The sequence below is a fragment of the Sceloporus undulatus genome, chromosome 9, assembly GCF_019175285.1.
Source record: "Sceloporus undulatus isolate JIND9_A2432 ecotype Alabama chromosome 9, SceUnd_v1.1, whole genome shotgun sequence".
NCBI lineage: Eukaryota > Metazoa > Chordata > Lepidosauria > Squamata > Phrynosomatidae > Sceloporus > Sceloporus undulatus.
The window spans coordinates 24,426,895-24,443,828 of NC_056530.1; positions in this window are offsets into that span (position 1 = coordinate 24,426,895).

Here is a 16,934-nt window from a genome sequence, read left to right on the forward strand (position 1 = left end):
GTCGACCTCTCCTTCAGAGGCCCCCAGGGGCCTCTCTTAGCTGGTCCCAGAACCAGATCCCTTGGAGGTTTGGCCTCCTTTGGGGGAGGCCACTGCGTTTCCTCAATGTGGATAGCATGGGGCCCCCACAAGACCCGGGGGACCCCCACAAGGCCTGGCCACTGGAAGGCTCCTTCTCAGCCCAGCCCCCTACCCACTGAAGGCCCACGATCCCAGCCCTCTCGGACCTGCCAGGAGGGGGGGCCAGAGAACGAGGCCTTGGCCCCCAGCGGACCCCCCCATCCTGCTCATCCTCGGGTCTACACTCACCTGGAATCTCCTCTCGGAAGAAGGAAGAAGGATCTCCTCTGCTGGCCACGATCCGCCTCGACACAAATGGGGAGGCTGATGGGGGGCTCACGTCCGACTGGCGAGCCACCAAGGGGAGGGGCCTTTGTGACCAAAAGCCAGGGGGTCCCTCGTGGGGCCAATCTAGTCCTGCCCAATCTGCTTGAGCCCCAGGAGGGGCCTTCCTTGGGGCCTTTTGGGGGGGACGGTGAGGTCTAAAGAGAGGAGAAGAGGAAGGGAGGAAGGCGGAGAGAAGCAAAGATGGAAGAGGGAAAAAAGGAGAGGAGGGAGGGCAGGGCCTGGGCCCAATGCTAGAGGACCGAAAGAAGAAGAAAGACGGAGGAGCGAAAAAGAGGACGCAAAGGCCCCATGGCCTCGTCCCTTCTCCCCACAGCCTGACACAGCCCCATGAGGCGCTCCCAAGGGTTCATTAGAGTTGAGGAAGACGAGCCCCAAAAAGGCGCCCTGCCTGACCCAGGTCCAAGCCCCCCTTCTGCACATGCAGGAACACTCCCTCCCTCCCTTCATCTCTCTTCTCACAGGCACCCCAAGAGGATGGCCATCCAGCCCCTCTTTAAAACCTCCGCGCAGCCTCCAAGGCCAGGTCAGGGACAGCTCTTGGCTGGCGCCAAAAAGGTCCACACCACAACTCCCCATTAAACCCCCAAAATACACACAATTACAATAAGCCACGCTTTGGCATTTCAATAGTCAACTTCCATTAGGACAGGGCTTTGAACAAGCCATTTCAATACCTGTGTGATCCACGTGAAACCAAAACCGGTGTCCTGCTGGAATGGACGAATCTTAACGTTGGCAACATACCATTTGGGGCGAGCGGTTTTATTTAAAGGTTCTAGTCAGTGTTATTTGCGTCTGCGCTGGTCACTGAAGTGGCCACATAGCCCCTCCCGGCTTCCTTCCTTCCCGTCGTCCTGCCGGCCGGGTGACTGCATGCTGCCACGGGCACCAAAACCTGGTCCCTTCTATGGAGAAACGAGGTCTGGCCCCAGCACGGAGTTACCTGTCTCGCACCCACAACATATAGTAATTCAACTCCCAGATGACCACTAATATATCATACCATGTGTGTAAGCCACCTTGGGTTCTCAACTTGGGGAGAAAGGAGGGATAAAAAATCAACACATACATACCTAAACATACATACAGGAACATGCGGGCATGCTGCAGCCCAAGAAGACACTTCTGCGTGAACTGGACCATTCATGTGCCACAAGGAAAGACCTCCAAAGCGAGGGGCATTCAGATCACATCCCCTCCCAAAGCATTTTATGAGACAGCAAGGAAGCGACATCCTTGAGCGATTTCTGCCCTAAGAAAGCCCTCTGAACAAGTCCCCAGACAGTGAAAACAGGAGACCATGAAATCACATACGCATAAAGGAGACCAACCCCACAAAGTTCCACATATCCTTTATTTGCAAGCCAGCTGAGTTATCATCCTACGCGTTCAGTATGGATCACCTGGGGTTCTGGAGAAAGTGCCTTCTGCAATGGACTCATTCCATGCTTTGGTGGAGGACATGGAGCCTGGAGGACCAACTAGATGTTGAATTGCATCAAAAGGACTTGGATCACGCTTAGTTCCTGCCTGCTACGTTGCTCTCTTTTACTTCCATCTTGTCTCTTCCTTGCCAGGCGTCTATAATCCCAAAAACTCCTCAACTTAACCTACGAATAAACTCAATATTACAACTTACACGGGCTCATATCAACCAGAAAGAAAACGGCTTTATTCTGGGTCAACAGCCAGCAGAGGCATCCAGGAAGGCTAAGCCTGCGCGGTTTCTCCAAATCTCATCGCCCAGACTTCGGGGATCTAATCTGTTAAAAAGAGGGTGTAACAGGACAGGCGGAGGGAGTCATGAAAGAGCCACAGAATGGCCAAACACCATGGAAGTCACTTTTGTCCAAACGGCCCATTTGTGCCCAGGAACCCCAAAGCCATGGACAAAGCCAAGCCCCACCCTCCCAGAAAGGCTCCTAGCCTCTCAGGCCCCTGGCACCTCACCTACTGCTAAGCGCGAACCGAACGATCATTCCAGTAGGACACGAGCCCGGGCTTCCATGCGAAGAGGGTTCCCACTCCCATGATGGGTAAGCAACCACTGAGCAAAAGGGGGGAGGACGACTGGCGAGTCCTAAGCCAAACCAAAGGAATGCTTTTGTCGGTTTAGCGGTTTGAACGGTTTCTCAAACCAGGAGGAGGAACCTTCAGCGGTGGCGAGGCGCCCTTCCTTCGCACAGAAGGAAAGGCCAAGGACTCCTGGCCCGGTCCAGGCTTTGCTTCCAATGGTCAGTCTCCCTTCCTGACCACCATTGGCCACTTGCAGCCCCCATGAAGCTGGACCTCTACTCACGGCGAAAGTAGAGAAGAAACGCCATCGCGGCACGAGGACACACCAATGCAAGACGGCTGGCACCCCAAACGACAACTGCCAGCAATGCTGACTTGTAGACAATCCGCGAGTATAAAACAACATCAGTCCCATTATTGGTATCCATGAGGCTACTCAATATCGGGTCGCAAGAGCCTAAACAGGGAGAGTGCGAACAGCCACCCACCTTGAGGGGCAATGTCCATGGCACTGACCACCCAGACTGGTATGACCAAGCAGAGGGTTCCGTCCATTGGGAGGGGGTCAGACAGGCTTTGGTGGGATGCCTAGCAAATCACAGTCTCTCACCTTCCAGTGTTTTGGAGTTCAGTTCCCAGTATCCAGACTATTGGTCCAGAAGGCTGTGGCATCTGGGAGCTGGAGTCCGAACAGCAGAAGCACCAGCGTTTGGGAATCACTGCACACGATTAACTCCTCACTGTTTGCTAAACAGACGGAAAAAAAGGGGACCTCTATGGGAATCTGGTCCATTCAGATCATTCTCTATAGGCTGAATGAATATAATATATTCTCTAGGAATATTCTTTTCTCCGAAGGGAAGTCACGGTGCCACTATATTCGGTTTGGTCAGGCCTCACCTGGAATAATCTTGTGCCCACATTCAAAAAGGATGTTGAGAAGCTGGAGCCCTGTGTCCAGAGGAGGGCCACCAAAATGGGGAAGGTCTGGAAACCATAAAGCCCTTGAGGAGAGGGACCTGGGTATGCTTAGCTGGAGAACGAGAAGGTTAGAGGGGATTTGTGTAGCCTTGTTTAAAATATTGGAAGAGGTGCCGCTCACATCAAGCATGGAAGCAGCCTTGTTTCCTGCGGCTCCGAGCGACTACGAAGCTGGAATAATGGATGCCAAGGCTACAGGACAAGAGATTACAGCTCAAACTTAGGAGGAACTTCCTGATAGTAAGAAACTGTTCGAGAGTGAAAGACGCTACCTTCTGGAAGTGAGTGGGTCTCTTCTTCGGAGGTCTTTAAACATAGGCTGGATGGCCATCTGCCTGGTTTGCTTTGAGTAGGAGTTCCTGCCATGCAGATTGGGATGGCTGGATGGTCTTTGGGGGTCTCCTCCAAGTCTTCTAGGAGGCCCACCATTCCTCACCTACAGCTTGTGGAATAAGAGACTATGAACTCGACTGGTTTTGCCAATGGACCTGCTCCTCACTGAAACTTGGCTGTGAGTTGCAAACCAGTGTTCTGTTTAAAATTTAAAAGTAAAGTAAAGCCAAGCAAGGAAGGAAGGAGGCCAAGCCGCCAGAAAGAAAAGGCTCGTGCTCTGGGTGCCGAGAGAGGGCCTTACCTGCCACCACAATGTCCATTTTCCCCTCTGCATAAATCCCGGGGCCCATCCATTAAGACACTATAGGATCCGGAGTCATTCACGGTTTAAATCTCGGATGTTGGAGGGAGCAGTCGGGGCTTCAGGACCTCTCGCCCAGTGAAGCTGTTTCCTTCTGTCGTCCCCAATAATCGGGACGGTACGATGATGAGGATGAGTTTGCCGTGAATCAATTCCCCTCGGAACCACCGGCAGCTCACAGTGTTATTTGGGATGTCAGAGACAGTAAGGCTGAGACTTGTCCTTCCAGCGGCTTCGATGGGTCTCTGCCGTGATGTTGTGGTCTTGAACCCTCCCGTCCAACATGAAGCACAGCTCAGGAGAGATGCTGCAGTGTAAAGGGCCAAGAGAGAGAGATGGGACATTGCCTGGTGTCCTGTTGTTCCTTGTGTGCCTTCAAATTGTTTCTGACTCATGGCAAGCCCTAATATATAATATATAATTTATATTACTTTATTTATATAAATATATTTATATTAATAATATATTTTATCTATATATATATATATATCTATATATATATATTATATTTGTTGCTTGTTGTTGTGTTCCTTCAAGTTGTTTTGACTTATAATGATCCTAAGGCCCTATATACATATCTGTTGTTGTGTGCCTTCAGGACATTTCCGATTTAAGGTGAAGCCTTTCCTGGAGTTTTTTTGCCTTGGCCCTTTTCCCCTCTGGAGAGCTGAGAGCGTGTGACTTGCCCAAGACCTCCCCAGTGCAAACACATTTGGCCAAGAGAACAGGACAGGACATTCCTCAAGGGAGACCATACTTCCCCAGCAATCATTGGGGAATACTAGCTATAGGGAAAACCCTGGGGAGTTCCTGCCCATAGATAATAATGGGGGATTACTTGCCCAGAAGGGAACATTAGAGAACACTTGCCCATAGAGAATCATTGGGGAAATATTTGCCCATAGAGAATCATTGGGGATATTTTCCTGGCTGGTCCAAGAAGCCAAGCCTGGTCTCCAGAGTCAGCCTCTCGGAGGAGGGCCTCCTTTGGGGAGGCTGGTTTCTCAATGTGGGTGGATGGGCCCCCGAGACCCGGGGGACCCCCAAAGGCCTGGCCCTGGAAGGCTCCTCGCAGCCCCCTCCCCCTGAAGGCCCCGATCCCAGCCCTCTGACCTGCCAGGAGGGGGGCCAGAGAAGAGCCTTGGCCCCCAGGGACCCCCCCATCCTGCTCCTCCTCGGTCTCCCTCCTGGATCTCCTTCGGGGAAGAAGGGTCTCCTCTGCTGGCCCCGATCCGCCTGACCAATGGGGGGGCGATGGGGGGCTCCGTGTCGCCTGGAGAAGGGAGGGGCCTTTGGACAAAAGCCAGGGGGGTCCTGGGGGCCATCTAATCCTGCCCCTCTTGCTTGAGCCCAGGAGGGGCCTTTTGGGGGGGAGGTCTAAAGAGAGGAGGAAAGGGGGGGGAGGAGGAGGAGGAGAAGAAAAAGATGGAAGAGGAAAAAGGAGGAGGAGGCGGAGGGCAGGGCATGTAGAGGAAAGAAGAAGAAAAGAGGAGGAGGAAAAGAGGAGCAAAGGGCCCATGGGCTCGTCCCTTTCTCCCCAGTGACCAGCCCCAGAGGGCTCCCAAGGGTTCATGAGTTGGAAGAGAGCCCCAAAAGGGCCCTGACCAGTTCCAAGCCCCCCTTTGCCATGCAGGAAACTCTTCCCTCCCTCTTCTCTCTCTCAAGGCACCCCAAGAGATGGCATCCAGCCCCTCTTTAAAACCTCCAGCAGCCTCCAAGGCAGGAACAGCTCTTGCTGGCCCAAAAGGTCCACAACCCAACTCCCTTACAACCCCCAAAAATAACACAATTACAATAAGCCAGCTTTGCATTTCAAGTCAACTTCCCTTAGGAAGGGCTTTGAAAGCACCATTTCATATACTGTGTGTGTATCACGTGAAACCAAAACCGGTTGTCCTTCTGGAATGTATATCTAAACTTGCAAACATACTTTTGGAGGTGGGTTTTATTAAAGGTCTATTAGTGTTATTGCGTATGCTCTGTTCAGGAATGGACATAGACTTCCTTCCTTCCTTCCTTCCTTCCTTCCGTCCTTCCTTTTACTTTCCTCTGCAATGGCAAAAACCTGTTCCTTTAGGATAAATGATTCTTTTCCCCATCGTATTTACCTTTTGCACAACCATATATTAATAACTCCAGCTGACACATACATTATATACATGTTGTAAGCCACCTTGGGTCTCAACTTGGGAGAAAGGAGGCTAAAAAATCAAACATAATACATACATCATACAGGAATGGGCGATGCTGCAGCCCAAGAAGCCGACACTTTGCGTGACCTGGACATTCCAGTGTCCACAGGAAAGACCTCCAACGAGGGGCATTCCGTCACATCCTCCCAAGCATTTTATGAGACAGCAAGGAAGGAATCCTTGAGGATTTTCTGCCCTAAGAAAGAAAGCCCTCTGGAAAGTCCCCAGAAGTGAACAGGAGACCTGAATCACATACGCATAAAGGAAGAAACCCCACAAAGTCCACATATACTTTTATTTGCAAGCCAGGAGTTATCATCCTACGGTTCAGTATGAGATCCCATGGGGCGGTTCTGGAGAAATGCCCTTCTGCAATGGATCATTCTCTGCTTTTGGTGGAGAAGAGAATGGAGCGTGGAGGACCACTAGATGTTGAATTGCAATCAAAAGGACTTGGATCACCTTGTTCCTGCTTGCTAGTTGTCTCTTTTATTCATATTGTCTTTCCTTTGCAGGCGTTATTAATCAAATCTCCTCAATTTCACCTAAGAATAAATCAATATTACAAATTACAGGGCTCATATCAAAGGAAGGCTTTTTTGGGTCAAGCCAGAGATCAGGAAGGAAGCCTGCGGTTCTCCAAATCTCATCGCCAGACTTCGGGATAATCTTAAAAAGAGGAGAGGGTGGTGGGGTAAAGGAAGGCGGAGATGAAAGAGCCACGAATGGCAAATGGCCAACCATGGAAGTCACTGTCCAAAGGCCATTTGCGCCAGACCCCCAAGCCATGGAAAAGCCCAGCACCTCCCAGAAAGCCCCTAGCCTCTCCGGCCCCTGGCCTCACCTCTGCTAGAGCGAACGCATTCTTCTAGTAGGACGCGTGTTCATGGAATGAAGGGTCCCAATCCATGATGGGAAGACCCTGAGCAAAGGAGGAGACTGGGAGTCTAAGCCAACCAAAGAATGCTTTTGTGTTTAGGTTTGAACGGTCAAACAGGAGGGAACCTTCAGGGTGGCAGGCGCCTTCTCCTTCGTCCAGAAAGGAAGCCAGGACTCCTGGGGTCCAGGCTTGCTCCAATGGTCAGTCTCCCTTCCTGACCCACCATTGGCCATGCAGCCCATGAAGCTGGACCTCTTACTCACGGGAAATGAAGAAAGCCATCGCGGCCAGGGACCACCAATGCAAGCGTGCCTATGCCACCCAACGAACATGCAGCCAATGCTGCTTGTAGACAATCCGCGGAGTATCAACATCAGTCCATTATTGGTATCATGATGGCTATCATTATCGGTCTCAACGAGCTAAAAAGGAGAAAAGCACCACCTTGAGAGGTCTGTCATGGCACACTGACCACCCAGACTGGCATAATAATAGAATAATAGTAAAATAATAAATAATAATAATAATAATAATAATTTATTTTATTTCCCACCTCTCCCAATGGATTGAAGCCAGGGATTACAAGCTAAATAAAACCACAATAACAAGCAATAAAACCACAATAACATCTAGATTACAATAAACATATCATCACTGAGAAATATAGTTCAGAACAATAAAACACCTCATCTAACACTGCAGTATACATCCAAAAGTAGGGTTTTCTTAGGTTCTTCATAGAAGATCGGGTGGGTAGGCCCGCCCGGAAGAGATGCGTCTTTCAGTGCCTTCTTAAAAGCATCCAAGGTCAGCAATCAGAAGGATCTCTTCCAGCAAGTTGCTTCCCAAACTTTGGGGCTATGGCTGTATACTGTCTGTGGGAAGTTGTTGTTAGTCTGACTTTGAGTGTTCTAATAATTCTCCCAGATGTCTGAGAATGTGGGGCAGATTATGTAGGAAGAGGCTTTCCTTCAAGTAACTCGGGCCAAGCCATTGTAGGGCTTTAAAGCACATAACAACCAACTTTGTATTGCGTCCAGAAGCGCTAATTGGCAAACCAATGAAGGGGATTTTATGTTATGTGGGTCTTGACCTAGATGTTCCAGTGGCTAGTCTGGCATGACCCACAGCAGAGGGTCCGTCCATTGGGAGGCGGTTTTTGAAAGGCTTTGGTGGATTTGCCCTTAGCAACTTCTTGGAGAAGAAAGCACACTAAGCACATTTTGAGGGGACATGTGGGGTGCCTAGTACAAAAAAATAAGATGCTCCACTGAACAGAGGGGAAATAATTAAGATCTTTCTTAAACGGTCTCTGTTCATCAACTGCAATATGGGTCATTCTTTCATGCGCCAACCTCTCTCCTTCAGTGGGACTCCAAAGGTGCTACACAGATCTCTTTGCAGACAGATTATACAGGACTAACAGGGCATCATCTTTGAAGAGCAACAAAGGAAGCAAAATAACACCAGCGGTGAATGAAAACAAAGAGACTGCTTTCAATGCATGAAATAGAGAAGTCAGGATGGATGAAGAAGGCTTTATTAAACCTACCTGAGACACACAAAGGTTTACTTTGTCCCATTCCAAATTGATCAAGCCCATCCAGTGTGATTGTATAGGTTTTAGGTCTTTCTACGGTTAAGTGTGTGATGCGAAGTGCTGCAGTTCTTGTCAATGGCTCTCGCCCAGTGAATCCAGGTCCCTTTGTGGTCCGGGAGAGCGGAGGGTAATAGGTCAGGAATGAGGTGGTATCTTTGGTCAGGTTCCATTCGGTGCCAACAAGCCAGCTGAAAGTGTGTGTTTGTGACAGGTATATGAAGGTGTGAGGGTCACACTTGTCCTTCTACCGGCTTTTGTGGATCCACCCGTTGATCATTGTGGTGATCCCTCCGGTCAAGAGGAAGCAAGAACTCAGGATTGGAGGCTGGGAATGTGAGAAAAGAACATCACTTTGGCAAAGCAGAGCCTTCCGAGGCAAAGGGCATGAACCCCAAATAGGTGACAGTCAGCTTCCTACAACGGCTTCTTGTTGTTGTTGGTGTTGGTGCTTTCAAGTCATTCCCACCTAAGGCACCCCTACAGCCAAGGCATCAGGGGGTTTCCTTGGCCAAAAGCTGGTCGAGGAGGTTTGCCATTGCCTTCCCCTGAAGCTGAGGAGTGATGATTCCCCAAAGTGGGTTTCCATATGTTGAGGAATTGAACTTGGATCTCCAGAGTCATTGCGCAATGCTCCTGTGGTTGGTTAGTGTCAAACATCCAAAATCACATACAACACAGCAGGGCTAATGCATCTATCATGGGGTCTTCTTGGCAAGATATGTTCAGAGGGGGGCTTCCTTTGCCTTCCTCTGCGGCTGAGAGAGCATGACTTGCCAAGGGTTTCTGTGGCTGATTCAAACCCTGGTCTCCAGAGGCAAGTCAATGCTCAAACACTAAGCACACTGCGCTCAGCCTCCTACAAAGGTGCCAACTAGTAAATGCACAGGAATCTTGCAAATGGTCAAAATGGTGGCAGTTAGGTATGGTTAGCAGGCCATTGGGTTCGCAGGGTGTCTGCAGACCAGAGTTCGATTCCTGCTTGCCATGAAAGCCACTGGGCGGCCTTAGGCCAGTCACACTCTCTCAGCCTCAGAGGAAGGCAATGCCAACCTTTCTGAACAAACCTTGCTGAGAAATCTCCAGGACAGAGTGCCTTAGGGCTGCCATAGGGGAAATGACTTGAAGGCCACATAACATAAATGCAATGCATGGAGATCCAGCATGCAGCGGTTTCAGCAATGGACCACAACTCTGGAGTAGCCAAGAAACCCTTGGGCAAGTCACACTCTCTCAGCCTCAGGAGAAGGCTGCAATGGTCGCAAACCCGCCATGAACAGATCTTGCTACGATAGTATGCCTTATGGACTGGAAATGACTTGAAGTTCACAACAAAGGCTCACAAGTTGTCATCATTGCAATGGAGAAGTGGCGTGAGAATCAATATATGTATACAACCCAAATCTACAATTAACATCCAAAATCCACAAAAGTGGGCCAACCAAAAATGGGCCAAATACATCGTGCAAGCTGTGGAGAATGGAAAAAAACCAGTGGAGCTCTGAAAGATGTATTGCCAACATGGCTACTCCAGGGTTTGGCTGTTGCAGTGGAGGCCCCCATAATCCCTAGCCAGCAAGGGGATGCTGGGAGTTGTGTCTGACAAATCCTAAAATTGATGGGGGATCTTTAAGTCTTCACACCAGTCCCTGCCCAAATACATGCAGCTCTGCCAATGAAAGCTGTTCGCGAGAGTTCCTAGAGATCAGTCAATCCTAAGGGACCTAAAGTTTTTTGGGTTCTCCCACTGCAAGGACCATAACCCCAGGCTAGCTCCATTGACTTCTTCAGCATTGCATTGATGTATCTGTGCATGCCCAGTTTTGGGATTTTGGATGTTATGGCAGGTGTAGATATTTAGTACTTTCTGTCATAGTAAGTATTAAGGGGAAACTCCATCTGCATCATCATGGGAGTGTAGTTTGGGGAGGAGCTAAGCCCTTGTGGAAATACAGATACCAGAGATGTCCTAGGATGAGCTGCAGCCCTTGAATGGGATCGAACTGCATGTCTCCTCCAGTCTGGATGCAAGCACCCACCCAAGAGGAAGTTCCAAATTCTTGGCCCTGGTCTCCTACCAGCCACCCCCTCAGCAGAGACCCCCCACCCCCTCCCCTGGGGGTCCCGATCCGACCGCCAGGAGGGGGGCTGACGAAGGGGCTTGGTCCGAGGGATCCCGACCCTTCCTGGCCTCCACATCCTCCTCCTCAACGTCGCTCCTTCCTGGGGGTCTCCCCCCTGGGTCTCCCCGAGAGAAGGGATCTCATTTGTGCCCGATCCGCCCCTGACCAGGCCGGAGGAGGAGGAGGAGGAGGGGGCGAGGGGGACCGTTGTCACGAGACCGGGGAGGCTCTCTTTGTGAGCTAATCGTGAGGATGCCCCCCTTTCGAGGGCAATCTAGCCCGCCCACCCCCGGAGCCTCCTGGACATTGCACCCCACCTACCCAATTGGGGGGGGGCATTCCAAAAACGGAAGGGGAGGGAGCCCCCTCCCCTCTGGGGCAGACCTCTCCCCCACGGGCTGGGCAAAGGTGTCTCTAAGAAGGAGAGAAAGAGGATGAGAGAGAGAGATAGAGAGGGGGGGGGAGAGAGAGATGAAAGAGGAGAGAAGAAACAGCTAACTAGATAGATAGATAGATAGATAGATAGATAGATGATAGATGGTCTCTGTCTCCATATATCCATCCATCCATCCTCAAGTGCTACTGAAAAGCTCTCTTACAGGGAAAAACTTGCCCTGCAATATGTGAAAGTGGCTGGATGGAAGACAGACAGACAGACAGACAGACAAGACAGATAGATCTCTCCATAAATTCCTCCCTATAGTATTGATCCATTCCTCCTCGTTGAAAGCCTACAGTAATCCAAACCTTTCACCCACTGAGATGATGGAGACCAAGAGAAGTTCAAGAGCCATTCTCCGATGATGAAACTGTGGGATTTGCCAGTTATTGGGGGTTGTAAAAGGCTTGAAGAGTCATTCTTTGATTTGAGGCATAGAAATGTATCCTCTCCCCTACCAAGACATTTTAATGACCCCCAAATGACATTATTTCAAAACCTGAGAAGAGTGGGGTGATTGTAACCAAAAAACACACTTTGGATGACCTGGACATTCATGGAATCTAGAGGAAAGACCTCTAAAGAGGGGCATTCAGTCACATCCCTCCCAAAAGCATTTATGAGAGAGAAAGGAAGGAATCCCTGAGGATTTCTGCCCTAAGAAAGCCCTCTGAAAGTCCCCAGAAGTCAACAGGAGACCTGAAGGCACATACGCATAAGGAGAAACCCCACAAAGTCCACCTATCCTTTTATTTGCAAAGCCAGGAGTTATCATCCTACGGTTCAGCGATGGATCCCATGGGTTCTAGAGAAATGCTTTCTGCAATGGATCATTCCCGCCTTTGGTGGAGAATGGAGCTGGGGACCAACTGGATGTTGGAACTGCATCAAAAGGACTGGATGCCTTAGTTCCTGCTTGCTAGTTGTCTGTTTTCCTCCTCTTGTCTTCCCTTTGCCAGATGTTATTGGTCAATATGTTTCAATTAACCTAAGAATAAATCAATATTTACCACTCACAGGGCTCATATCAAAGCAATGGTTTTTGAGTCAAGCCCGAGATCAGGAAGGAGGCGTGCAATTATTCAAAATCTCATCACCAGACTTCAGGATACACTTTAAAAAAGAGAAGGAAGGAGGCGGATGAAAGAGCCACAGACGAGAATGGCTGAACCATTGAGTGGTCAAGGAGGTCATGGTCCAGAGGTCACTTAGCCCAACCCTGTGCCTGACCCCAAAGCCATGGAAAAGCCAGCCCCCCTCCCCGAAACCTTTAGTCTCTAAAACCTGGTCTTACCTCTACTAGGAGCAAATACATTCAGGAGGAAGGGGTCCCACCTCCGTGATGAAAAGACCCTGAGGAAAGAGGAGACCGGGAGTCAAAGCCAACCACAGAATGCTTTTGTGTTCGGTTTGAAAGAGCAAACCAGGGGAGCCTTCAGGGTGGCAGGCACCTCCTTCATCCAGAAGGGAGCCAGGGCTCCTGGGGTCCTGACTTGCTCCAATGGTCAGTCTCCTTTGTGACCCAGCATTGGCCAGCAGCCCATGAAGCCCCGGCCCCTCTTACTCACGGGAAATGGAGAAAGCCACCAGGATCACAGCCACCAATGCAAGCATGCAGCCAACGACAAGTCCAGCAATGGCTTTTGTGGACAATCCACGGGAATTACGGGTCTCAAGACCTGAAGGAGAAGCACACTTTGAGGGCATGTCATGCACTGACCACCCAGACTGGCATGGCTGGAGATCAGCAGAAGGTCCATCCATTAATAAATAAATAAATAAATAATAAGATCTTTATGGAAAGCTGCCAATGGGGTCATCGCTCCACAGGTGGTCCCCACCATCTTCTCTGCCGCTGTGGAATAAGAGAATAAGAGCTCCGACCGGTTCTGCTGTGGAGCAAATGATGAAGGTCCCTGGACTTTGTTGCAAACAGGGTAGGATATTTGTGGGGCAAATTGCAATCAGCGTCTGGCTTAAATTAAAAATTAAAAATAAACGAAGCTAAGGGAAAGCCACTATGGCATAATGCTTTGACCCCTGGACTATGACTCCGGAGAAACTGCTTGCAAAACATACAGCAACACTCATAAAACTAATTACAAATTCATGTGTGCATTATAGAAGCCAAGTGCAGTGATTTCAGCATTGGCCAAGACTCTGGAAATCAGGGTTCGAATCCCGGCTAGGCCATGGAAACACACTGGGTTGCCCCAGGCAGCGACATTCTCTCAGCCTCAGAGGATGGCCACAGCAAACCCTGCATGAAGGAACCTTGCTGAGAAAACTCCATGATGGGTTTGCCTTAGAGTCGCCCTACTCTGAAACGACTTGAGGCTCACAACAGGAACAAATGCATCTGTGGAAAGCTCATGCCACCACCTCTTTCTTCAGTGGGACTCAAAGGTGCTACAAGATCTCTTTGCAGCAGATTAATTTGAGGTAGCTCTGAGACCCTCCCCCAGAATATCCTCTCATCCCCCAGAAGAGGTCCCAGTAAAGATTTGGGTTTTTTGCATCACTGATCATAGGAAGTGATAGCCTTGCAACCTCCATCCCTTTTAGCTCTTAGATATGGAAATGAAATAGTAATGTGCTATAATAATAATAATAGTATTGATTTGTATGCCATCCAATCACTGGGAATCCAGGCAGCTTACAACAGAGGGGATAATAGAGGGTTCCCTGGCCTCAGGCTTACAATCTAAAAAGACAGGACACAAAAGGGAAAGTTGGTGGGGGGGATCAGGTCCACAATTAATCTGCCCTCTTAAGTGCCCCTTTCACACCCTTTAACCTCAGGAACCCTCTTCTCCATTGGGAAGGTGCAATTATTCTGGAATGAAGGGAATGGTGTCTTGTGGCTCATCACATTAGTGGTGCCAGCAGTAAAAATCTGCAGGTCTTCAGTCTCTGACAAAGACAAACTGATCCAGCCTGGCACAACTGAACCAGATTTGGTGATGGAAGTAAAAAAAGAGTGCTTTGTTTTGAGGGAATGTTATGGACACAATGGCTAGGTTTGCACCTGATGATAAGTCAGGCTGTGCTTTGTGGAATTCTGGCTTCCTCTTTTGTCTTCACCAGCAAACCAGGTTTATTAGCTGGCCATTGCCCAGCATTAGAAGTCCTGGCTTGTTGTTGGCTTACAATGTCCAGCTTGTTCAAATTATTCTTCCCATTTCATTTGAGTCCAGAAGTGTGGCCCAGCTGCCTATTCAGAAGGGAGCTGAAAAATATAGAGAAATGAGGAAGAAAAGTGGGATTATGGTTTGTTTTGCCCATAGGAGAACTTGGTGGCTAAAACTACAAATCATGACTTAAATAAACCTAGCCTTAATACATCCAGTCATGTCTTCCACCCAAAACAGAGCAAGTAACTGGGCAGCAAAGGTTAAACTAAGTGGTATAATTTTTAAATCTGACTAGACCATCAAAATTATCTGGAGCCAGTCCAATAATGATATCTGATTACGTTCCTGATGGAGAGAGGAATCAAGCTGGATCTGTCTAAACAGTGGATCCTCATCAGAAGCATCCCATGCCCAATGACTGACCATTTGTAAAACTGGTCAATGGTGGTGGTGGGGGGAACGAGTACTATTAATCATATCACAATGGAAAGAGGATGTGCACTGGTAGATTAATGAGGTTAAAAAGACATTTTAATGTGATTTTTTCACTGTGAGAAGAAGAATAAATACTAGAAATGGCAGTAGAAATCTGTTATTAGAATATAGAGATAACAGGAAAAACTAAGGAAGTGGAGTAAAATAAGGTTGAGAACATAATTTTGCGTATAGAGACGCAGGTACGGGGAGGAGGAATTGTAATATCTGTATGCAATAAGAAGTTGTATATGTTTTATCTTTTGTTTGGAAAAAATAATAAAGAATATTTAAAAAGGGAAAAAAGAAGCATCCCAGGCCAATGAACACATAAAGAAATCAGAGCAAATGAATGGATGCTGCTGATGTTACGTAGCTGCAGAAAGAAAGAGCTGCCTGGTGAATATTGTTTTGGCCACATAGCCAAAGTGTGAGATGGGGGTCGAGTGTGTATGTTTTGCTATTGAAATTGTGGTGAACCCCTCCATGCAGAGAGCTTTCCAAAGTGGGGTGAAAATACTGTGGTAAATGGGCTGTGGGTTGCCAGATAAGTGAATGTTCCAGCAAGCTCTCTAGCATGGGTGCAAGGACCAGGGGTGATTTGTTGGGCATGGACACCTTTAAGAATGCCAATGCAGGAAAGAGGAGATCTGTTTGCCTCGCACAAGCCCCTTGGCAATTAACAGGAAAGATGTACTTAAAGGCATCTGGGGGCAGGAGACGGTCCCTGGTTGAATCATCATTGAGACCAAAATGGCAGATTTGCTCTGACTAACAGAGGTTTGGTATTTATACTCCAGGAATTATTTCAAGTGTTCTGCTAAACTGTTGCCCACATGATCTGATACATTGGGGTATAATTTGTGGCCTTTGCATGCCACCTTTGCTTGCTCTACTGTAGTCTACTATTCTATGGTACTTGATCATTTCCGTGTATGTTCTCACAATTTGGTGGAAGATGTTAACCTGTAATAGGCATGGCTCAAATCCAAAATGTTAAAAGTCTGTATGCTTGGGAGTGAGCTTCCACCCAAAATGCAAATATGGATTTGTGGTATCTTCCATCCCATGAGCTTCCAAAAAGTTGGTGCGACGTGTACATAGTGAAAAAGTACCGAAATATTACTATATTGAATGTGTGAACATGGGTTGATTCCTGCTTGTGAGATTACTGAACACTCGACTTCTTGTAGCTGAATGTATGAAGTGCAACTGCAAAAAGGAGTGTTATGATGTGAGTTATTATTGCAGTTCTTTTGAGTAGCGGTGGTCCTTTTGCAAGACCTTACTTACTTTGTGGTTGTTACTCAGGGAAGATGTGTGAAATATGTGTGGACTCCAAAGAGTCTTTAGTGGGCTATGCCACCTAAGACAGTGGTTACCAAATTTTGTTCCTCCAGCTGTTTTGGACTTCAGTTCCCAGAAGCCCCAGCCAGCTTGGCCAACAGTAAGGAACTATGGCAGCTGAAGTCCAAAACATCCAGAGGATTGACGTTTGGGAACCACTGACCGAGGAGATGCTGCAGACGTTGCTGTGTTGGTTTGTATTTGTCAATTGCTCTGGCTTCCATGTCAATGGAGTTCATTCTCAGGATCCAAAGTCCACAAATGATAGATGCCTTTTATATGGACCTTTAACTCCATGTTTCTTGCAGTTATGAGTGGAAGATGGACTCGATGACCTTCAAGATCCCTCTTTGTCCATTTCTAGGCAATTTCGTGACTTGGTTATACATCCTGGGTTCTGAAAAGTCTCTGCCGTTTGTAAAAGTAACCAACACACGTTCTTTATGCATCTCTGTTGCACAATAGACGGCACCAACTGTAATGCTCTGTCTTTTCCCCCATAGAGGTTGTGTCCAAGCCCACGCTGTCTATCACTTCCAACCCTTACCCCAGAGAATACATAGACTCCCTTCAGCTAACTTGCGGCACCAGCGCTAGCCGTGCCAATGTCACCTGGCTCTTGAACGGGAAGCCAGTAGGAAACAGCTCC